Source organism: Oryzias latipes, chromosome 12 (genome assembly GCF_053564925.1).
Source record: "Oryzias latipes strain Hd-rR chromosome 12, Olatipes_Hd-rR_3.1".
Lineage (NCBI taxonomy): Eukaryota > Metazoa > Chordata > Actinopteri > Beloniformes > Adrianichthyidae > Oryzias > Oryzias latipes.
In genome coordinates this window covers 12,054,381-12,078,147 of record NC_136248.1, presented here as the reverse complement: position 1 = coordinate 12,078,147, position 23,767 = coordinate 12,054,381, and the positions used below count along the sequence as shown (strand labels likewise).

Below are 23,767 nucleotides of genomic sequence, written 5' to 3'. Positions count from 1 at the left end.
GGTATCACGCGAGTGTGTGCTCGCGTTTCATGAGTATGTGCGCGAGTGTGTGTTTGCCTGCGTCCGTGTGGCTTGCGTCTCATTGATTATTTCATTGATCATTGACGTGCCCCTTCCACGTTTGATGTATAAAAAAATACGAAGGGTGGGGGAGGCAAATTTACTGGTCGCACATGTGCGACTGGATGTAAAATTCAGTCGCACACTCTCAAATTTTGGTCGCAAAATGCGACCAATTGCTCGCAGTCTGGAGCCCTGGTGAGCCAAGCATGTCTCTGATCAGAGCAGCCGGAGTCAGAGGATCATGTTTGCATGAAGAGAAGGGTGCTCCGGAGGACGCTTCGGACCTCAGTCTGTTCGACTGCTCTGCGTGAACAAGCTGCCGGGCTCAGAAGGACAGAGTCTCAGAGGAGTAGCTTTGAGGTGGCTTTTGAGGGCGAAAGTGCCGCTTCGGGCAGTCCTGAAAAACCGTGCAATCATGTGAATTTGTGTTTAAAATAGTCTCCAGAAAAAATAAAGACTGATGTTATTCCCACATATTTACAGCCAAGATGCACATGGCCCGCACAAAGTTTAAATGCATCCGAAGCTGAATACTGTTTGCACGTATTAGCCTAACCCTTCTCCTAAACCTTATGATATATTTTTATTTAAATTGAGACAATAATTATAAATCAGGTCCCCTGGTTTTATTTTTCCCTCTCGGATTAACGGTGGACAGCAAGTTTTCAAAATCGGTCAGAGAGAATCTCAGGGATGATCTCATGAACCCAAACATTTTGAAAATGAAATGTGAAATACCATTTTCTTTATCATTTTAATTAAGTGACAGAATGAGTGGTCTTAAAGAAGAAAATGAAAAAGCATTTTGATGTATTTGCTTTTTATTTTAATTCTGAGTCAATGAATGCAGCTTCATTTTGAAAATGAAAAAGCATTTCTGGTATCGACTTTTATTTTTGATTATGCTACAGACATGCTTCCATATTACTGAGGCATCTGGTTGGTCAATTTAAAACTTGAATAAATTGCAACACAGAAAACATGAAAAAAGAATTATAATAAGAAGATTTTTAGAAAAAGGTATCTTAGAAAGAATAGTTACTCTGACAAATGGAATGACTGCGTAATTGCTGTCTATTTCTCAATTGATGCCAATGGCACTTTGGTTTCATGGAGCCAGCAGGTACTTCCTATTTGGAACGCGAGGGGGGAGGAGTCACACTGCCCAGTGTTATATATGTATATGAACCAAATACACTAAGGCATATTTGACAAACAGCATTTGAAAAAGAAAAGTTCTGCCAAGAAAAATAGTGCAGAGGTGCTGATTTGGACTTGTTTTCAAAAGACAGGTAAATCTCATCTCAAAGTTATTGGGAAAAACACCTGTATACCAAAACATTGTATTCCAAAGAGCTTAGCAGACATTTTTACCCAGAATTGCTTAGATTCTGAGGAAACATGTGGTACTGCCCAAGGAAACAACTGCCAAGTCAGGAATTTGAACCTGCAACCAATTGACTTTACAACCCAGTAGAGGCAACCCCCGCAAAAAATACACACACCCAATTAGTCTATTACTTAATGCTTTGTTAAAGCTAAAACAGCAATTTGATCCAAACTAACCAATGCCACAACACAAAATTAAAAAATAAATCTTTGGTTCACTACACATGTGTGTATTCTTTTTATTTTTATCCCCCCATCCCCTGGGGGAGCGGTGAGATGCAGACGAGCCGCGCTCAGGGGAAATTCGTACTGAAGTAATGCTAACAAAGGTAAAATAATAATTAATTATCATTTGAGAATTAAAAAATAGAGCGAAGAAAACCATGTTAAGAGAATACCATGAAAGAGGAAAGCAATTACAAAGTCAAAAACTAAAGAAAAAAAACTGCCTAAAAAAAGATATACAATATGAAATACATGTTGTAGGATGTAACATAGAAGCATTTCTTCCTATTCTAGGAGGAATAGTAGGAAATTAATAGGAACTCTAAAATTAATAGGAATTAATAGGAACTTAGCAGGAAGGAAAACATAGGAAACATGTATGGAGTCCTAAACTGTTCATAATTAAATAAATAAATATGACCTCATGCGAATTAGGGCTGGAAATCACTGGGTACCTCCCGATACGATACGATTTGCGTTACATTGCTCACGATAACGATACTATCACGATATGGCGATATTGTAATAATCTATATATCTCGTCTCTAACAACTCACGATATATCAAACTTTAAGAAAGAAGAATTTGAAAAACTGTTTTTTGGAAAATATTTACCCATTTATTTTTTAAACACCATGATAATAAACAACTTGTGTCCTATTTGGTGTAATGAATAACAGACTTTTGTGTAACATTGCTGAAATCAGTAATACTCTGTCTTTTAAAAGATTATCAGTCTTTTTCCAGAAACTCTGATTTCAAAATAAATATTTTCCAAAAGTATCTTTGTTTTATGTTACATTGCTGTTTTTCAGAAGGACTTATTTATTTCATAATGACCTTTTTCAGCAGAATGAGTCTGTCTGTCAATCAAACCAGACAAGGCGGAGACACTTTTCTGATTGATTCAATAGAGTTCATTGTGTCTATAAATATATACTGAGTACTTAAATTATTTTTGTATCAGACACTGGTTTGTTTTTGTAAAACGTTCCGACATGGTACCGGTGGGTACCTCCCGATACGATACGATTTGCGTTACATTGCTCACGATAACGATACTATCACGATATGGCGATATTGTAATAATCTATATATCTCGTCTCTAACAACTCACGATATATCAAACTTTAAGAAAGAAGAAATTGAAAAACTGTTTTTTGGAAAATATTTACCCATTTATTTTTTAAACACCATGATAATAAACAACTTGTGTCCTATTTGGTGTAATGAATAACAGACTTTTGTGTAACATTGCTGAAATCAGTAATACTCTGTCTTTGACAATGACAATTTTCATTTGGACATATCTGTAAAATTTGGTTTAAACAATAGTGAACATTAACAGCAGCCATTATTAAGAACAAAATTGCTGTCAACAGGATAAAAAATGAATAAGTCAAGTAGCTGCCAGGCACATTGGTATTAACTTTTGAAAAACAAACCCATAACCATTGCTTAATTTAAAAAAATAGATGTGAATCAGATATTAATTCTGTGAACAAATTATAGTGTCTTTGTTAAAAATAAATGACACCATTTAGTGCAAATTTGGTGTAAACAAAAATATAATTCTCACAGAAAAATAAAATCAAGTAGCTAGGAACTTTCCTTTAAGTTATTTAAGACATAAATTTCTTTCAAAATAAATGACCAGGGATAAAATACATGAACTTAAAGTGCATCCAAAAGTAAACATCTTTGTGAACAACACGTTTGGGGAAAACCTGCATGCGATGTATGTTTAAATGTTCATGATTTCTGGAGAACCACAGGCTTTTTAGCGTCAAGTAGCCGCTCTTCTACCGCTGCTTTGAGGAGAAGGGGGGTCAAAGGGCAGGAATGCCTCTCTTTCTTCCGTTTCCATCTCAACCATAGCTCTGGTCTGCCCGTACAGTGCAGGGATCCTTTTTTCAGTATTTCCGAGAGGGAATGTCAAAGCGTGGCTCTACTGCATTCAATAAAAAACGAAATCTGCACCGCGCTGCGGGGACGGACAGTTTTCCGTTTGTATTGCCGCTGCTCTGTCTCGCAGAAGACGGCGGTAGCTCCGTCTGGAAAAAGGTATCCGCGTCGGGCTGTGTTGGCTTCAGGCCAGCAACAGCCACAGCTTTCTCACACAACTCCGGGTGATGCAGCTTCAATGCTGCCGGCGCGTCTTTTAAGTTGCAGCTCTCGCTTCTTATCGTTTTTCCCCTCCGCCATGTTTGTTTGAATGTGAATTCTTTGTCCGCCCGCAACAGCCAATCTCGCAACGAGCGCCCCCTATCGACCCTCCGAAGAATTGTCTTACCAAAGGATGGTTAATATAACGTTTTACAGGGTCTTTAAACATAAATAAAATGTCGATACTTGATGAAGACGTATCGATAATCAATCGCGGGACTAAATATCGCAATATATCGCCATATCGATATTTTGGCACACCCCTAATGCGAATACACAATCAACCAATGCATTTCTCTTAAATATATAAAGAGATCACGAAATTGTGAAAAACATGCACACAGATTTAAATTAACCATTATATTATTGAATACATTTCATTCTGCTTTAAAAACCTGACATTATTTTAAAACAGCATTTTAAAATATTCATTTTTAATCATGTTGAAAATTATTATCAGTCTTTTTTCAGAAACTCTGATTTCAAAATAAATATTTTCCAAAAATATCTTTGTTTTATGTTACATTGCTGTTTTTCAGAAGGACTTATTTATTTCATAATGACCTTTTTCAGCAGAATGAGTCTGTCTGTCAATCAAACCAGACAAGGCGGAGACACTTTTCTGATTGATTCAATAGAGTTCATTGTGTCTATAAATATATACTGAGTACTTAAATTATTTTTGTATCAGACACTGGTTTGTTTTTGTAAAACGTTCCGACATGTTTCGGTGGAATACCTCAACACTAGGGGGGTATGCACCTCAACACATTCACAGTGTTGCCAGAAATTGGGCAATTTTGATTCTAAATTTGTGGATAAAGATGGCTTTGGGCGAGTATGCATAATACGGGTGATTTTGTGGTCGGTTCTGCGGTTTTAATTTTCTCGTGAAAATATAGGAGAGGTCTAAGTTAGGCTGGGTGGCTGTCGGAGTTCCACTAAGCTTCTATGAACTGGAGTTCCCTGAATATACCATGTCATGTGTGGGAAGAGCTACCAGCTAATGTTTTTAGCCTGATAGCCACATGGAGCGGTGTCTGTGTTTATCTCACTTACAATGCATGGATGCACAATGCACACGGAGAATGTTAAGAGATCAGGTTTATTTATTTTGAATAGTTCTACATGGTAACCATGTTTCCATGTCTGAGTTCATGAGATTCTCCCAGTGAGAGTCTCTGCTTCAGCTCCTGCAGTGAAACTATGTCTTGATGATGGCCGCTTCAGCGGTTTTTTCCATCTCTATCAGAGTGCGCAGCACAAGAGTGAGTGTGTGTGAGCGCAAGTTAAGAGTGTGTTGCTCAGTTCGCCGGAAAAGTAATAATCAAAAAAGGTTTCCTCCAAAAAAAAAAACAGAGACTGGTTCTTTTATTAACCCGCTCTGGAGGCTCAGAGGGTCCGACCGGGGAAGTGAACCCCAAATCAAAGCCCGGATCTCCGCTGCGTTTTCCGACCACGGTCATAAACGTCTTCGTAGGAAAGGTTCAACATTTTCCCCGAGAGAGCAAAATAAAATCAGAGGACCTGATTTATAATCATTGTCTCAGTGAAAATAGAGAAATATTATAAGGTTCAGGAGGCCCGAGCAGGCTTGCTCCACTTTCCACAGCTGTCCTGTCTGTCTGGCCGCCAGCTCGCCTCTCGTGAGCCTGCAGTGTAAGGCAAGATGTGACGTCAGACTGGATCTGTCAGCACAGAGAGCAGGGGCCTCATTTATAAAACTTTGCGTAGGATTTGCGTCAGAATTGGCGTACGGATGAAACATAGGACGTGCGTACGCACAGAAATATTCGGAGTTATAAAACCGTGCGCACGCACATCCTACGCATCTTTCCCTTAATAAATCACAACCAATTCTAAATGCTGCGCAGGTTTTGCGGCCTCATCACACGCCCATAGTTGCCCATAAATAGTCCGTGAAACGCCCACAAATGAATATTCATTGATTGCGAAATCATGCCAAACACGGAGAGAAAATCAAAAAAACGTAACTTCACTCAATGTGAAGTAGAAGTTATCGTTGGCGAGGTGGAAAAGAGGAGAATAATGTTGTTTGGAGGACACAGTGTGGCCATTAATAATGCCAAAAAGGCACGTGAGCGGCAGACGGCGGCAGACGCCGAAAATGCTGCAGCCTCACAACCTCGGACCGTGGCCGAAATAAAAAAGAAAAGGTCGGACATCAAAGTCAAGGCAAAAAAACGTCTAGCGCTGTACCACCCCCCCCTCCCCCCCCACACACACACACACCCCTGGCAGACACGGGTGTGGGGGGGGGGGGGGGGGGGGACACCGGAGCTGACCCCTCCTGATGAGAGACTGGCGGCAATAATTGGGGAATCCCTTTTAAGTGGAGTGGTGACTGAGGCGGAGGGGGACACCGACGCGCCAGATGCACGGGGTGACACACCCCCAAAAGCCCGCAGAGGAAGTCGGAACCGGCTCAGCCACTCGTCCTCGTTTGCCAACAAGTCTCCTTGCTGTCTAAAGATGCGTTCACTCCGAATTCTTCCATTTGCCACATCTTCTAAGAGCGCAAGATCAGCCATTGTGCGTCATTACGCATTGTGATGGGGCATTTTATTTCCATCCATTTAATTACATCTGAAAAGCTACAGATGTCGGGAATAATCGACGTGGAAATGGGAAATTGATCAGCGCAAATGTAATTTCTTGTTGCTTTCTGAATGGTTGAGACATACGCCATACATTGTTTTATGAAAAATAAAACAAACTAAAGGCATATGCATTAATACCATAATTCTGTAGCTTATGAAGAAATATTTTACTATGAAAACAACTTTCCCCAGTGGAGAATTAATGCATCTCTCTCTATCTATCCATCTGTCTGTCTGATTGCACCTATATCTGCTCCGCCAGACGGACACATTGACGGGAATATCAGTTGTGTACATTATTTTGTTCTGTTAACTATATTATTTATATTATTTATGAGGATGAATTGCAAAACATGCCAATATTGCAGAACATGTTTCACTTTTCTTTTTGCAAATATGTGTTCATTTGAATTTCGGTTGTAATTTTCGTTTGATTTTTTTATTTGTTTCACTGCTGATCGATCAAACGTGTTCGTGTTCGTGTAGGCTGTTAATTGTAAGACTTGCTTTGTGAAGTCTTCATGTTATTTCTGAGAGGCAGGATCGTCATTTTCACTTTCACGTGTTTCTTCCATCTGCCGACGGTGTCGCCGTTTCTCATTTCACCCGTTTTTGTGCGTACGCCTGGGTCAGAGCTTGCGTGAAGGACCGCACATTTTCCCGTCAAGTTTGCTTTTTATAAATCTCAACTATTGCGTAGAGAGTGGCGTACGCCTTCTTTTGTGCGTATGCAACGTTTATAAATGAGGCCCCAGAGCTGTGCTAGCTGCAGAGCAAAGAAGAGCTCCGAGCGAATGGCGTGAGAACGAGTCAGCAGTGTTTCAACGGGGGACTTCAAGATGTGGACGACCTGAGCTCCTCTGTGGTTTGGTCCACACAAACCCTCAAACTCAGAAAAACAGAGTCGTAGATGTTTGCATCTTCTGCAGCAGACAGATTGTTTGTCTCTATTTGATCCTCTAATGTCAGCAAAGCCATGCAGATATCGCTGAAATATACCATCTCTCTGACTGGCACACCACAGAGCGGGTATCTAGGAATATGAGTCGATTTCCAGGGATCAGCCGATGTGTTTTTAGATCCCACCCACTTTCACTGACTGACAGACTCATTCTGCTGGAAAAGCTTATGAAATAAATAAGTAATTCTGAAAAACAGCAATGTGAAATAAAAACAAAGCTACTTTGGAAAATATTGATTTTGAAATCAAAGGTTATGAAAAAAAGCCGTAGAATTATAATAATGTTCAGCATGATTTAAATGAATATTTTGAAATGCTGTTTTAAAATAATTAACAGGTTTTTAAAGCAAAATGGAATATATTGAATGATATAATGGCTAATTTAAAATCAGTTTGCAGGTTTTTCACAATTTCATGATCATTTTATATATTTATAAGAGATTAATTGGTTGATTGTGTATTTGCATGGGGTCATATTTATTTATTTAATTATGAACAGTATGGGACTCCATACATATACACAAAAATTACAAACACATATTAGGGGAAACATACATACAGAAATACACACTCAAACACACACGATGGATATCCCTCCCCCAACCACCCACACATATTTGTACCATCCTACACTCACACACAGCAACTCAATGCTAGAACGATGAGTCACTCTGCTGGGAACTCTAGGCTTTCTCCATTAGTACAGACTGGGTAACTGACTGTTCCTACATGCAGAAAGACAGGCAGAGAGTCAATTTGATATCTAACTAGCACAGGAAGGAGAATAAAAAAAAGATTACACACAAGGAATTAATATACAGAAGGGTTTAAAAGATAAGGTGATGCTGTAGAATTCCAGTGGCAAGTAAACGAAAAAACCCAGTTTATATTAAATTTTTGGTCATAAACAATACGAAGTCTTCTTTTTTTTTTTTTTTTGAGAAAATAAAAAGGACAACATCCACAAAAGAAAAAACAAAGAAGTTTTGTTTTCATGATTAAAAATTTCAGACCAACTTTTAAAAGGCATCCTGGAAAAGAGAGGGGAAAAGTCAGTAGAATGCTTTTTACTATTATCAAAAGGTGCCCTGTATCACTTAAACTAATGAACTTCAATTGGATGTGTACACAAAACTTACCAAGCACATGGTACAATCGCGCTTTCATGGGTAAAAGCTGCTGTAAATAAGAAGTTAAATGCTCTATGCAGGACATTAATAAATCTTTAATAAATGGTATTATCTTAAAATAGACAAACTTCAGAGCTCTGAATCACAGGTTTTCCCTTATATGACACAATATGCCGTATTACTCACCAAATTCCAATCACAAAATAGCATGAGTGACAAATAACTTGTCAAAATAATGCAGAATTCATTAATAATTTTGTTTATTTAGGAAGACATCCAGGAAAGTTGCACTTCAGAGCCAAACACAAAGCAGATCCTCAAGTTTTTCAAATACAAAATTAGAAGATAGAGGCAGATCTGACCCTAAATACTTATCAAGTGGCTACTTTTTGTATTATTTCAATTAAGTAATGCAGCACTAACCTTTCAGCTGTGTTAAAATGAACGTAACAATTAACCCTTGTGCTATCTTAGGTAACCCCACCCTTACATTGACGTGTTTCCCTACCATGACAAAGGTGGATAAAGGTGGAAAGATTTCATGTAATCCATGGACACCAGTGAGGTTCACAAATCATTGAAGAAAAAAGGTTCAGAGCACTGTCTAGTGGGTTTAAATGACCCAACTCCCAATGTTAAAGTGCCTAGGATAGCACAAGGGTTATGGAGTTGGACCCTTTTTTCTACCTTGATAACACCACAGTCATTGCCTTACATTTGTCCTCAGCTCATCTGTTCCTGCATTCTAAATGTGTTTAGATCACATGACCGGCAAGGTGGGCATCTTGGTTCAGTTGTTCCGCTCAGAGGACGGATTGTATTCAGACTGAGGACTCTCAGAGTGAACCAAAGCTCAATCCGATTGGAAACAAACCAGGACCACCTCAAAAGATAGGTCTGAGAGCTATTCCTGGTCCCGGACCAGGGTTCGCTTAGGTGTATTCAGACAGAAAATTTGTTCAAGATTATGGGTGGAAAGGAACTCTGGTTCACTTTAACGAACAAACGTGTCTAGACAAAAACAGAAAAATGCAACATTTTTTGTTCCAGTTCTTCTCCACATTATCTACAAGACAACTCCAACTGACTTTCATATGGAAGCGATTCTGTAGCATAAAAAAAAGCAAAGTCCAAACCAGAAATGCTTTTTCTTTTTCAAAATGAAGCTGCATTTTTTGACTCAGAATTAAAATGAAAAAGCAATCCACCAAAATGCTTTTTCATTTCCTTCCTCAACACAGCTTATTCTGTCACTTAATTAAAATTAAAATGAAAATGGTATTTGACATTTCATTTTCAAGACGTTCTCTGGTAAATGTGCAGCAAAATTCATTTAGAAATCTCCCATTTGACATTTAAAATGGATTAATAGAAATGCTTTTTAATTTTCAAAATGAAGCTGCATTTTTTGACGCAAAATTAAAATGAAAAAGCAATACTTCAAAATGCTTTTTCATTTTATACTTCAACACAGCTTTTTCTGTCACTTAATTAAAATGCTAATGAAAATGGTATTTGACATTTCATTTTAAAAAAAGGTCCCTGGTAAATGTGTAGCAAAATTCATTGAGAAATGTCTAATTTGACAATTAAAATGGATTAACAGAAATGCTTTTTAATTTTCAAAATGAAGCTGCATTTTTTGACTCAAAATTCAAATGAAAAAGCAATATTTCAAAATGCTTTTTCATTTTATACTTAAAACCCCTTATTCTGGTTCATAATTAAAACGAAAATGCAAAGAGGGGATTGCATTTGCATTTTCACATCCACCCTGCGAAATTTGTAGCAAAATTCTTCCTCAGTGAGCATTAGCATAGGGGAGGCGGGGCGATGACGTCACTGCTTTCTCCGTGTGTCCGGCTGCTGAAGTTGGCTTGCGATTCACAGCTTCTGATTCGCGAGGGCACTGAAGGAACATTCCACTGCATTTTTCGCATTAAGATCCTGGAATCCAGGTTTGAGCAGTCCAGGTCCAGCAGTTTGTGAACAGGACCCGGTTTTAGGTGATCTTAATGCGAAAAATGCAGCGGAATGTTCCTTTAGTGCCCTCACGAATCAGAAGCTGTGAATCGCAAGCCAACTTCAGCGTCGTCTGACCGCACAGATTTAAAAACATACGATCGAGCAGGCCCTTAAATATAGTCTTAACTGTGTGATAAAAGCACATTATGAAGATAGTCTCCTGCAGCTTCGCGCTGAGTGAGTGTTTTTTGTCCAAACAGCAAACGTTTAGCACGGTGAAATCTGCTATCTGTTGATGGGTCTCCAGCTGTCATCAAACAGCAAATTCAGCGCGAAGCTGCAAATAAATTTGTAAATATGTGGGAATTACAACAGTCTTTATTTTTGTTCTTGACACCACTGGAAACACAAATTCACATGATGGTTTCTCAGATCGCAGCAGCATATCCGCCTTCAGCGATCATCGGGAAGGGCACTAAAGGAACATTCCGCTGCATTTTTCTTATAAGGGGTTTTAAGTATAAAATGAAAAAGCATTTTGAAATATTGCTTTTTCATTTGAATTTTGAGTCAAAAAATGCAGCTTCATTTTGAAAATTAAAAAGCATTTCTGTTAATCCATTTTAATTGTCAAATTAGACATTTCTCAATGAATTTTGCTACACATTTACCAGGGACCTTTTTTTAAAATGAAATGTCAAATACCATTTTCATTAGCATTTTAATTAAGTGACAGAAAAAGCTGTGTTGAAGTATAAAATGAAAAAGCATTTTGAAGTATTGCTTTTTCATTTTAATTTTGCGTCAAAAAATGCAGCTTCATTTTGAAAATTAAAAAGCATTTCTATTAATCCATTTTAAATGTCAAATGGGAGATTTCTAAATGAATTTTGTTACACATTTACCCGAGAACGTCTTGAAAATGAAATGTCAAATACCATTTTCATTTTAATTTTAATTAAGTAACAGAATAAGCTGTGTTGAGGAAGGAAATGAAAAAGCATTTTGGTGGATTGCTTTTTCATTTTATTTTTGAGTCAAAAAATGCAGCTTCATTTTGAAAAAGAAAAAGCATTTCTGGTTTGGACTTTGCTTTTCATTTATGCTACAGAATCGCTTCCATACTTTTACAGAAAAGTGAATAGAAATAAACAGTGAGACACCAGGGAGCAACCAAAAACACACAGTTAGGGGGGAAAAAAAATCAAGCAAAAAGGTGAGTACAAAAGAAGAATAGCAGCAAGGTAAACTAATAAATTAGCAGAAGTATTTTAACAACAATTCATTGATCTCCAAAGGGTAAAAAACTTTAATGTAGCTTGCTTTTTCTTTCAAGGTAAATGAAAGACCACACAGTTTAACAGACAACCCCCATACAGCATTGACCAAAGTAAAAACACCCACATTCACCGTTGATCTGCAGAAGTCACATGACTTGCAGTGGGTGTGCAGCTTTTTAGTAGTGGGGAGAATTTTGGAAAAAAATATGTGTTTAATTTAAATGTAATATTAAAAATTACATTTTAAAACAATAACCACATCATTTAAAAGTTAATTACTAGAAGAATAAATAAGATAAAAATTTGTATTACATGTTTAAAACCGAAAGAAAAAAAAAACAAGACACAGGCCCTCATCACAGTGATTGGCTGTTTACACACACCGTCCTCACGGGCAGCACATTACTTAACTCATTTGCTTGAGATGGGGAAACAGATAAAAGACAGATTTCTAGTATACCACCATGATTTAGTTTCAAAGTTTGTTGATTCTGAGACCCAATATGTTTGTTTGTACATATGCACGTGTGCCCTTTGTTGAAGTGATTCAGGACACAGATAAAACGTCTGTTCAAGATCAAAGGCAGTGGCAGAAGGGAAGTTTTCAGATAGAGCTGGGCGATATGGCCACAAAAGAAAATCTCCGATATTTTCTCACCAATATTGATTTTAGATTTTAATCAAGTTTTTCTCTCCCTCCTTTTAATTTCTGTAACAGAAAATTACAAAAACTATTTTATTATAATATCTTCTTTGAAAATATGCTGAAACACAAAGTTCAACTAAAGATCAATGCAGCAGATGTTTTTGTGAGCTACCACTACCTTGAACATCTCTTAAAGAGAAACGCTTCTCGCACTTGACGGAGTGTCTGTTTCAGGTGTTGAAACAAATTTCTCATTCTCCCACTTTTTGCAGCTACAACCTTCAAACAGATTTTGGTACAAAAACCCAGTAGTCAACATTTTATTTTTTACTTACCAGCAACGTGTATGGGAGAAAGAGACAGCACATAACAGCAATGCCCAGTGGCTGGTCTCTCTGAGAAAAGAAGAACATAGCTACCTCCCTGAACAGAATCCAGTAACCATCACAGTGGCAGACATAGCTATGTATCTAGTTACCAGCCATCATCTGTTTTGAAACAATTTCCCACACTCAACTTGAATCAACAACAAAAAATCCACGTTATTCAAACAACAAATTTGCATAAAGTGGCGCTTTAGAAAGACCCTTTTTAAACTGTTCTATCATTGTGCAATACAACAAAGCTTCATGTACATCAAAATAATAAAATGTTAAAGATTATATCTAACCTTTATTAAGATATTTCTCAGTTAAACAATTTCAATCAGATTTTTTTATATACAGCAGTTTTTTGCCCAAACTCGTTACAGCAAAAAGGAAGTAGATTTGTTTAGTCTTAACTTCTCAAGAAGCAAGCAATGTGATAAGCTAATGAATGACAGACTATTTCAGATATTTTTCAAGGCACTGGCAATCTATAACTAGGTAAAACCAACCAAATAATAAATTAAAAGGTGTATTCTAAACTTCCTTCAGTGAAACAAATGTGGTTTATTGATCCTACTTCAAAGTTTGCTTTTATAAAATCGCAAGAAACAGATGCACAAAAACTTTCTCAAAGTTTAGCTCCAACCTTGTTACATTTGATTTTGATATTACATTGAATAGCTGTGGACACATAATCTTAATACATCTGATAGAATTCTTACCATAAGCACTATGGAGCTACACATAAAATCACATGGTTGTCATTCAAAGGCCATGTTAATTATTTTAGGATTTACAAATTAAAGTACTATTAACAAATAAAAGGACAGAGTTTCAGGGACAGTGCGCATGTCCTCAAACAATCGACACTAGTTTAGTGATTGCCTTATTCTCATGTGTATTTGTGTCCTTGCCAAATCAGATATGATCACCATGCTCGATAAAACCCATGTACTACCCTACTTTAAGATTTCTAAAACACCATGAAGACAACAAACAGAGCAGGACCAGGAAGGAAGGTAAAATAAGGAAAACAGAAGAAAAAATAAAATATACATCGAATAAAATAGGGGCAGTTGACAAAAAAAAACCTGCGCAAAAGCCTGCAAGACATTGAATTAAAAGGGGTATGATCAACTCAAAAGTAACAAAATCTATGGAAAAATGTTTTACAGGTTTCAACCTTGCATGCAAAACATTAAAGTTTTTTGTTATAAAAAATACATCAACAAAAAACTCCTTCAAAAACAGATACACGTTGCCTACACCCAACTGTTCATTTATTTAACCAAACAAGTCTTTCAATTATACATGACTTGCCCAGTGGAAACAGTCACCTCCATGTCAAGAAAAAAAAACGTGACGGTTATGTGGTTTAACAGTCTTTCCACTGACCTACAGGACAGCCTTCTCATGTCAAAGTACTAACAAGTGACAGTTTCCCAAAAGTGTTAATTGGTAACTTTTTAAAGCACTACCGTTTTCCACTTTTAAGCACCCAAATACTGTTAGACAGATTTAGGGATCCACAATGTTAGATTACTGTTAACTTCAGATCCAGCAACATCTTCCAACCCCCTTGCTGATAATGATAACCAGTATTTAAACTTTGGTTTCATTTTCTGAAGATGTAACCCAAAGCCAAAACAACTCAAAACGTAATTTCAGTATTTAAAACCAAATCGTCATCAAGCAAGCAAAATAACAAAGCTGTTTAACTCAAAATAGACCAACTTTAATCTTACTCAAGACTCATAGAAAGTTTTAAGGCCAGTCCACCAACAGAATTTTTACATCTTTTTTGTACCCAAGCTTTTTACTGTCTGTCAAGGCCATCCGTCAAGCTGTCAAACTCAGTCTTGGTGTTGGTGTCTGATAACTGTTGCGAGAAAAAGCTGTTGTTGTTGTTGGCAGTGATCCACAACAAACCATTACTTTCCCATGCAAGCTGCTATTTCTATAGATTTTAGCTCTAGCAATTTATTGTAACAGTATTTTAGATTTTTAAAAATCAATAATAACCCAATAAATATATGTGGGTTGTTCACAGAAATAAGGCTTCAGTTGTCCATGCACAGTCTTAGGTAAATGTTTAGAATGTGCAGAATCTCTCAACCCTTGTGCTATCCTAGGCACTTTAACATTGGGAGTTGGGTCATCTAGACCCACTAGACAGTGCTCTGAACCTTTTTTCTTCAATGATTTGTGAACCTCACTGGTGTCCATGGATTACATGAAATCCTTCCACCTTTATCCACCTTTGTCGTGGTAGGAATAACAAGTGAATGTAAGGGTGGGGTCATCTAAGATAGCACAAGGGTTACATGAATCATATGAGCAGTCTATTTGGCTTTTGGTTTCTCTCCTTGTAATCCAGTTTTTGAGGTTCCAGGAGGCTAGACTAGTAGACACCACTGTTTGCTTTAAAAATGTATTCGAGGTTACAGTTTTTACAATATTGAAATTTGACCTTTCTTTCCTTTGTACCAGTGACAAGATCCTAACGTTATGCATATTTTACATGCCTTTCTTCAACAAAAAGGTGAGAAGCAAGGATCTTCCATTAGACTTCAACAAAAGGCAATGAGTCTATTTCTCTTCTGCCTTTTATCTCTATTCGGCAATATATATGTACTTTTTAAAATGCTATCTAAAGACTTTGATAGCAAGAAACTATTTTGTAAAGGCCAAGTGATACAAAGTTACTTGTAGAAACAATTAAGAGATTTGCTTTCCAAACTAGCATGTCTCAACTGGGAATGGGTAAAACTGAAGTCTTCAGAGTATCTGCAGCTCAACTTCCAAAGAAAACAAACCTTTGTCCAGTAAACATCTTTTACTACTTTTGCTACTTCAATGGATTTAACCTGGTTTAATGAGGGAAAAACAGACATTTCTAACTAACCATTACTAAAACTTCTATGTAAAACCTGCTTTTCAAAATGGTCTCTAAATGTCCACTGAGCATTACAGTTCAGTACTGTCAGATATTTTGAGCGTTTCAAATTGAAAATGGACTCATTAAACCGTACCGTACCATTTTTGGGTCCCTGTTGGTTGTCGGTCCATGTAAAGGAACCATTAAGGAAAAGGTCATTACGACAAAAGCACATTACCAGAGGCAACATTTTCAAATGTCGCTGCACGCAATCTTCTCTCAAACAACAGTAAATGACTTGTTTATACAATGTACCAAAAGCCAAGTGGAAAAAAAAAAGAACTGCTGGATGACTTCCATCGTTGTTCATAACTTCGCCTTTGCTGTAGTCGCACTACTATGACACAAAGCTATAGGGTTGGGCGATGTCCCTTAAATTGGCCGTATTTTTAATTTTTCTGTCTTATATAATTGCTATTCATTATTTTACTTTATTACTTTATTTATTTTATTTCCCAACTAATGACTCATCCGCGATGATCCAGTATAAACTGAGGGAAGTGACTTTAACAAAAAAAAGTAACAAACAAAATAGAAAAGAAGTAGTCCGCTCCCGCACTTTAACTAGTCAAGTGGAAGGGCGGAGCGCGGATTTACAGCTTTGTGTTTGATGGGAAGGGGGGGGTGCTTTGTTACATGAGCAGTATGAGTGGGAGATTTAGGACTGCGATCCGTCCCGCAGCTCTAGGGGAACAAGCTACCGAACTCAGAACCGGGTCTAAAAGTGTGAGTCTGAGCACAGCTCGGATCGTCAGCACACACACAGCGGCGGTGTGAGCTTCAAAGCAGAAATGTCGCTCAGTCCTTAGAAACCGTTCAAACAATCACGCGGATTTGTGTTTCGAGTCACGTCCCGACAAAATAAAAGCTGATGTTATTCCCACATGTTTACGTGCAGCCAGGATGGAGATTGCAGCACCACCCAAAGCTAATGCTGTTAGCCCGTGTTAGCATACTGCTAATTCTGGCTTCTTTCCGGCTCCGCTCTTCAACAGAAAAAGCACTGACCACACGGATTAAAATTACAACAGGCGAACAGGCGCTTAATAATAACCGTAACATTATTAAAAGCACGTTTTGAAGATTGTCTCGTATATTACGGAGCTGACATGTCAAAGTATATAGCCGCTCGGCGGAAGTCATATCCTCAGTCATTCCGGTTTTTTGTGTACCAGACACAGTAAAAAGGGTTAATTACTTAGATGCTGTGCACTGCAAAGAGCAAAATAAATAACCCATAATGAAATATTAGGAGGTACAGGCAACTATTACTACACGTATAGCCAAAGGATTAGCAGGACAACCAGGTTTTCTTTGTATCATTAGAATGATATAGTCAGGAATAAAACTGGATGTTCATTGGATGTTCCATGCTAGTGGGAACATTTAGATACTTTACAATTGAATTAAACAATAATTCAGAGAGCTGTAACAGAATTATAGTATGATTACCGATTCATCTTGAAAATCTTTCTCTGGAACAGAATTCTTTCCATTCGGTTGCTGTTTCATCAAGTGCTGTTTCAAAACATGCATTGTTTGATCCCTACATAATTAACTTTTATTTGTTGCATTTATTGAACACTTTTAATTCCAGGCCTCAAGGGCCACTGTCCTACATATTTTCCAACCAACCTGCCACTTACTCATTGGTTAAACACTCCTGATCCAAGTAATCAACAGCAGATAAGGCAGGATTTCTGGAAAACCAGTAAGAGGCCAGAGTAAGCCCATCCTCACCTCCTGTCACCCATTTGTCTATACTCTCTCCAACTAGCTTACAGTCCCTCACAACCAAGCTAACATTAGCGGTGGAAGCTGAGCAATACAGTATTTTAGCGAGATGTCAGCTTAGACGAGGAAAACGAATACATACATGGATCTAGTTGTCTACAAGAGGATGCATCAGAATGGAGCGGACCAGAGAGCCTACATGCTTTTTCTAATGGCCTTTTCTATCTGCTCCTGATTCACAACAATTAGACCAAAATACAAATAAAAGGAATTTTAAGCCTAATTTTCTTCATATACAGTATGCCCTCCATCATATGAAAAATGCAACAAGAACATATTAAAAACACTATTTGCCTTGGATTAGGTTTTTAACGGATTCTTAAATAATAACACATTTGCTTATTTAAAAATATATGAGCTTACAGGAATTTTCACATAAAGCACCTAGTACATGTCCAACTGTCTTTGACTCATATTAGGAGGAGTGTCGCGTATCGTATGGGAATTTTCCACATGGTGCTTAAAGTGTTTTTTAGGTAGTGCCTTGACAGGCTGAGTAACTGATGCTCCTCTTCTGTATTCATATAAGGTTTTCCAGTGGAAAAACATCAATAAACATTAACGGCAGTCTGAAAGCAGTGAACTCCTTTCAGATGGTTAATTTGCTGTGACAGTAAAATGTTTATCTGATGGAATTCTATATCCCAGCCTATGTGTGGTACAAACTTAAAAACACGCTTTGTTTTGTTTTTCAACTGAAGCAAAGTGTGAATTCTTGATACCAAAAATCACAATAAAACTTTCCACTGTAACGCATTTTGTGGTGGGCTTTAAAGAAACTAAATGGCAGAAAGTAAAACTTTTTATTTTAAGTTAAAGAGTTAGCATGTTAGATTACGATCTTAAGTAATTGATTTTAATGTTTTGTTCCTTTTATTTTGGAGAAAATGATGAAACAAGCCAAGTAATACTCTTTCCATTTTCAAAGTTTCTACATTTGAAAAGTTTTTTAAATACCCTCAATAAAAACCATTTTCAAAAATTGGCTCATAAATACTGACTGTTTTTATTAACATCCAAGGAACGTTACAAATAAACCAGTAAGTCAGTAAGTCATTTCTCGGAACAATTTTCTATATCTAAAAGATAAAGAAGGGCCTTTTTTAAGTAAATATTGTTCTACACTGCCAGGCTGTAAGCTTGTCCACTTGTGCAAAAACAAAGTCACATTTATTTAGGAACAGAAAAAATCCTTATCAAGATGAGAAAAAAAGTTGTTTGTTGACAAAAATCCATTGGTGAAGCAGATTAATTGCAAGTTAATTGCCACATATTTGCTAGTTTTGTGGCCTCTCTGGAAATAGTTCTCATCGAAACCCATCAAATGACAAAGTATAAAAAAAAACATCTCTTCACGAACTTTAAAAATGGGTGAAATTACATCATTCACTGGAAACACTGGGTTTTCCAAAGCGTGTTGCAGCTCCATGTGTTATAATTTCTGTGGGAAACTGATCCAAATGGCTCTTTGAGTGGTAAAGGTTGCCGACCCCTGCCTTAGATTAAACAAAGATGTTAAAAAAGGTAATAAAGTTTATAAATAATAATATAATAAAGTTTTTTTTTTATTTGTCCTTATTTGGAAGGCATCAAAAATAAAAATATCCATCATACACATTTAACAATTTTAAATATATTGGAACGGAAAATCTTTTTACCTCTAAGCTGGTTTGCTACATCAAGAAAAATGTCATGCATTTCAATCAAAAGAAGCTTCTTTTTAACTTGTGCTCATCATAGATGTCCTTATAATTTATGCAGAAAAAAAAGGTATGTTTTGAAACCAATTTGTTAAAGTCTAACTTGTCTGGAAGCGAAAGTCTTTTATATTTAATCACACTGTGTTCTTGCTATCAGAACACTATTATTTCTATCACTGTGTTCAGAAGACATCATGATGGTATATAAGACGTGATAACTAAAAAGATATAAAACTTATTTAAACAATAAAACAAAAACATTTTAAAAAATTAAAATACATCAAAAAACAGTTTTTTTAACAAAAACTATTGAAATGCTCAACTTAGTCGGATTACAGTCATAACAGAGGAACAAACTACACGAACAGACATTTCTAAGATGGTTTGAGCCGTCTTCTGCATCTCACAAATACAGCAAGAGTATGGACTTAAACCTGGCAGCTTAAGTTCTTGAAACAACTTTCTATCTAATTTTGAGTTGATTGCTCTGGGCCCTTTGTGTGTGACTACTGAAATATGTGTGGAGAAGCGTATGGAGACTTGGACTTCATTTAACTCTACATGTATTTGATTAAAGGAGCGTGTGCGCACAAAAGCAGTGGACTGTCTGACTTGGCCTCCATGTATGGATAAGTGTATGGCTGATTTTGTGTCAAGGTCATTACGAAACCACCGTTTTGTGTGCAAATGTGGTTTTCTTTTGGCCAGAACTGGAGTAGAGTTTAAGAGTTGTTTACAGGGATTTAGGAAAAAAAGGAAAAATTTCTTGAACCCTTATTTCTAAAGTTAAGCTAAAACAAAGTATATTAACTTTTTTTAAACTAAATTATTCAGTGAAGAATATAGGATTTGTTTTACATAGCTATGAGTTTAACTCCAACCTAAAATCTATTACAACACATAGTTTTTTCATCTTCAAAAATGTCATTTTTCTACATTTTTTTAATTATTCGAACATTTTTAGGTTGCTTACAAAAAGCAAGAGCATCAGTCAACATGAATCTTACTTAGGTCCTACACTGAGACGTTTGTTTCACAGTAATCTTGATCTTTTAATTTAAAATTCTAAAACAATTTCCAGCAAACTTCAAGACAGTAAAGCTTTTGTTCTTTTTTAGTGGTTGCCAATCTTTTGCACAACATTTAACATTTAGTGACAAAGTTAAAAAGCAATGATGTGTTGCAGAGGGGTGCTGGCTGAGTTCCTCCAGTCATTATCTTCCAGTTGGAAAGTTTGGTTTTTAAATCATCAATCCTGCCAAGTTTTGCCTGTAAGTGGGTGAGCGTGTTAAACAAAATGGTGGTAGCCATGTAAAAATAATAGAGCTGCACAGTATTGGATTTTTACCGATACTTTCTTGTGCCGCGTGAAATGTAACAGCTCAGAATCCCATTTTAAGCTGTGTTAAAATAAACGTTCTAATGAGTAAAGAGTTGGACCCTTTTCTCCTCATTGATAAAACAACAATCGTTGCTTTATATTTGTCCGCGACTCATTTGTTACTACATTCCTACTCTGTTCAAGTCGGATGTGGTGGCCGGTTTGGTTCAGTTATTCTGCTCCGGGAACTAAACTGAATCTCAGTGAAAACCAGAGCTCAGTCCGATTGGAAACAAACCGAGACTGAAGTTGCCAACTTATACAGTATTTGATGACCCGCTTCACATCAATCGCGATAGACATAATGATTTTTTTTTTTACTATTGCTACTTATTTGCCTTATTTCAAATTTACCTTTCATCATATTGCAGAATTCCAGTTAACAATTTATAATTAGACATTAGACATTAATAATACATCTGTTTAAAAATAAACAAAAGTATTTTCAAGTCTCTGCTTTTCAATTCAATTCCAACTAGGTCAGACCTAGTGGTTATTAGATTACCGTAGTTGTATTCTAATAACCACTGTTGTATTTGACACAAAGACAACAAGGTGTGGCCATATTTAGCTCATTTTTCCAAAAGAAAAGAAGAAGAAAAACGATTATTCATGCCTAAATGTTGTAAATGGTAAAAGGCGCATACTTATATAGCACATTTTTACCTTGATTTAGGGCCCAAAGCACTTTACAGTCACAGTCAAATTCACCAATGAACACACACTTTGACATACTGATGGTGGCCTTAGAATGGCGCAAACCTTAACCACCAGGAGCGATGCAGGGTTATAAGTCTGTCCAAGGACGCATGGGGTAGTAACCAAACCTTAAATCCTTAAATCCTCCCATCAGAGGTCAACCGCTCTACCTATGCAGCAGGGTTTCACATACTAAATCAAAAACAGGTATTTATGTATTTTGGGTAAATAAGAACTTTGATTTATTATCAAAAAAGCAATATGTTCTGAGGCAATTCTGCCTTAATACTTAGTTACACAATAGTACATACTAAGAATGAGTTTTCATTGGTCAACTGGTGGCCAACAAACTACTCCCCCTAAATGCGATCTCTTCTCTCTCGTCACACAAGCAACCACTAACGAGAAGTTGTTTTTGTCCAACTCAAGGAGGGTCAAGAAGGCTAAAACCAGTCAAGAGATTGGGCCAACACAAATTAAAAAGCCAAATGGACAAGAGAAACCTAACAATCACTGTCTATTATAATTAAAACATTTTGAGCACATTCCAAATAAAATGTTTGAAACAGGAAACAAAACTTCCATTTAGCCTTTTTTTTCAACTGGCCAAATATTTTACTATGGCATTACATTTTTACAGGCTCAATTGAAATACAAGTCATTCTAAGCACAGATATTGTTTATGTGAGTATATTAAGAGCCACTTGAAGCCAGACATGTTTGGCGAGGCAGGCTTCCTCCATCTCTGACCCTCATTGCATGATTTCCCTGAACCATCACGAATGCAGCCAAACAGAAGCGTACAATGACGTAACAACGCAAGATGTGTCAAGATAAAAGTTTTGTCGGATAGATGAAGCGGTCATTTTTAAACAGAAGAGGTTCAAGTTGTTGTTGTTTTCTTGTTAATTTGGCAAAACCTGGAAAGTTTTTAGAGGAGCATTGCATTCCTATGAACTTTGACCTACATTATCATTTTAATAGGCAGACATATGAGTGAGTGTGGTAACAAAACAGCTAATTTTAAGCACAAGGACTTTGACTCCTCCATCTACTTAACCTCCCCGTTTCTAGTCATGAGGTGCCCCTCTGCTCCATTTTCTGTTGGCTCTGTTTGCATTCCTACTAAACTCTATTTAAGGGTTCGTCACTGCAGTGGTTAAAGGAATGCACATCTGCAGCGAGACCCCATTCTGCTTCTGTTATGCCTGTATCCCTGAATTCAGATCTAGTGTGCAAATGTTATATTGTTGGATCAACAATTGTGAGAATATGTTTACAACAGTAAATGCACGACAAAAAAAAAGTTTGTTTACTTAAATAAGTGCTTTGTTTTGCTATGATTTCACCGCTTCTTTTATGCTCTTCCAAGAGAGTATTAGTTTTCAAGAGGTGGAAGCAAAACCAGTTAATCAAATCAGTTAAAAGTTGTTTGGGAAATGTCCAGCATGATTTAATAAAATAAGTTTGAAACCAAATATGTCTATACATTTTTAAACAGATCACAGATAAACATAACAGTATGTCTAAAATAAAATTTAATTCCATTCAGTATATATGCTGGTAATAGGCTAACATGTTTCAATAATTCTTTAAATTTTGAGAGAATTTGAATTATTGCCAACAGATTCAAAAAAACAAAGTCCAGGTTGGAAATAAAATGACCACAAGTAGTTTGTTATACTTGTTTTAAATAGTTTTTTAGGCATAACATCGTGGCACGTGACTATATGTAGCCGTTTGATGCTGCCAAATATGCTAAAGATGGGCTAACAAACAAGCTAGTACCATGCATACTACATCCCATACCCCCACCCACCCCCACCCCCACCCCCGTTCGGCGGAGCGAAGTTTAGACTCCCATTCCCGCCGCTGCCAAGCCGCTAATTCCCTCGGAGCCATTAAAACCTTCAAACTCACCTTGGAAGATCTCCGCCAGTCAAACGGGCATTTCTAAGTTGTTGTCTTCCATGTTTAGAACTTCAATGAGTTGTTCTTCGGCTCACCGAAGAGACTCCAGGCGGATTCGCGCGCGGAGTGAGACGATAGACAAGCTCGGACGGAGGAGGGGGAGGAGGAGGAGGGAAGGAGGGAGGCCGTCAGACCTCTGTCACCCCATTTGAGAAGCTATCTGTCAATCACGATTCTGTGGGTGGTTCTCTTCCCAGGGGCTATAAAGACCTCTATTAGCGCTGATCCCAGGTCTGGATCTGGGGAATGTGGCGAACAAAAATAAGAGCCGTCTAAAAACAGTTTAGTTTGCACTGATTTTCCACTGATTTTTTTTGTTGTTGTTGTAAATAATACGAACTTGTTCTTGTCTCTCCAACCCAGTCTTGTAAATAAAACCTATGGTTTTACACAAATACAACAAGAGAATCTATCTGAACTTTCTAGAGAAACATTTGAAATTCTTCACAGCTGAGGAAAAAAAATGGTTA

The 23,767-nt window shown here is 37.1% G+C and overlaps 1 protein-coding gene across 7 annotated transcripts in view; it reads right to left on the bottom strand.

The window, feature by feature from the left end:
• il11ra (interleukin 11 receptor subunit alpha) overlaps positions 1-23,406 on the bottom strand; it is a 79,930-nt gene extending 56,524 nt beyond the window's left edge. For 5 of the 7 annotated variants that reach the window (XM_078956129.1, XM_078956131.1, XM_023961193.2 and 2 more), the window contains exon 1: positions 23,247-23,387. The gene's annotated coding sequence lies outside the window, so the exon portion shown is untranslated. Of the gene's footprint in view, positions 1-23,246 lie in introns of all 7 variants that reach the window. The other 2 variants (XM_023961191.2, XM_023961192.2) reach the window with 1 other exon arrangement.
• Positions 23,407-23,767: the final 361 nt, after the last annotated feature.